Source organism: Pseudophryne corroboree, unplaced genomic scaffold (assembly GCF_028390025.1).
Source record: "Pseudophryne corroboree isolate aPseCor3 unplaced genomic scaffold, aPseCor3.hap2 scaffold_1455, whole genome shotgun sequence".
Classification (NCBI taxonomy): domain Eukaryota; kingdom Metazoa; phylum Chordata; class Amphibia; order Anura; family Myobatrachidae; genus Pseudophryne; species Pseudophryne corroboree.
In genome coordinates this window covers 5,695-7,592 of record NW_026968084.1, presented here as the reverse complement: position 1 = coordinate 7,592, position 1,898 = coordinate 5,695, and positions in this window count along the sequence as shown.

Sequence of the window (1,898 nt, the reverse complement as noted above, 5' to 3'; positions counted from 1 at the left end):
TGCTCTGACCTTGTGTATTTATATAGTCTCTGCACCAGCTGGGTACTGTATCTCTGGTGATATTACTGCTAAGCCTGATCATGTACAGTGCTGAGATGTCACTATATACCGTGCTCTGACCTTGTGTATTTATATAGTCTCTGCACCAGCTGGGATACTGTATCTCTGGTGATATTACTGCTAAGCCTGAGCATGTACAGAGCTGAGATGTCACTATATACCGTGCTCTGACCTTGTGTATTTATATAGTCTCTGCACCAGCCGGGATACTGTATCTCTGGTGATATTACTGCTAAGCCTGAGCATGTACAGAGCTGAGATGTCACTATATACCATGCTCTGACCTTGTGTATTTATATAACCTCTGCACCAGCCGGGATACTGTATCTCTGGTGATATTACTGCTAAGCCTGAGTATGTACAGAGCTGAGATGTCACTATATACCGTGCTCTGACCTTGTGTATTTATATAACCTCTGCACCAGCCGGGATACTGTATCTCTGGTGATATTACTGCTAAGCCTGAGCATGTACAGCGCTGAGATGTCACTATATACCGTGCTCTGACCTTGTGTATTTATATAGTCTCTGCACCAGCTGGGTACTGTATCTCTGGTGATATTACTGCTAAGCCTGAGCATGTACAGCGCTGAGATGTCACTATATACCATGCTCTGACCTTGTGTATTTATATAATCTCTGCACCAGCCGGGATACTGTATCTCTGGTGTTATTACTGCTAAGCCTGAGCATGTACAGTGCTGAGATGTCACTATATACCGTGCTCTGACCTTGTGTATTTATATAACCTCTGCACCAGCCGGGATACTGTATCTCTGGTGATATTCCTGCTAAGCCTGAGCATGTACAGAGCTGAGATGTCACTATATACCATGCTCTGACCTTGTGTATTTATATAACCTCTGCACCAGCCGGGATACTGTATCTCTGGTGATATTACTGCTAAGCCTGAGCATGTACAGAGCTGAGATGTCACTATATACCGTGCTCTGACCTTGTGTATTTATATAATCTCTGCACCAGCCGGGATACTGTATCTCTGGTGTTATTCCTGCTAAGCCTGAGCATGTACAGTGCTGAGATGTCACTATATACCGTGCTCTGACCTTGTGTATTTATATAACCTCTGCACCAGCTGGGATACTGTATCTCTGGTGATATTACTGCTAAGCCTGAGCATGTACAGTGCTGAGATGTCACTATATACCGTGCTCTGACCTTGTGTATTTATATAACCTCTGCTCCAGCCGGGATACTGTATCTCTGGTGATATTCCTGCTAAGCCTGAGCATGTACAGAGCTGAGATGTCACTATATACCGTGCTCTGACCTTGTGTATTTATATAACCTCTGCACCAGCTGGGATACTGTATCTCTGGTGATATTACTGCTAAGCCTGAGCATGTACAGTGCTGAGATGTCACTATTATACCGTGCTCTGACCTTGTGTATTTATATAACCTCTGCTCCAGCCGGGATACTGTATCTCTGGTGATATTCCTGCTAAGCCTGAGCATGTACAGAGCTGAGATGTCACTATATACCTGCTCTGACCTTGTGTATTTATATAACCTCTGCACCAGCTGGGATACTGTATCTCTGGTGATATTACTGCTAAGCCTGAGCATGTAACAGAGCTGAGATGTCACTATATACCGTGCTCTGACCTTGTGTATTTATATAATCTCTGCACCAGCCGGGATACTGTATCTCTGGTGATATTACTGCTAAGCCTGAGCATGTACAGTGCTGAGATGTCACTATATACCATGCTCTGACCTTGTGTATTTATATAATCTCTGCACCAGCCGGGATACTGTATCTCTGGTGATATTACTGCTAAGCCTGAGCATGTACAGTGCTGAGATGTCACTATA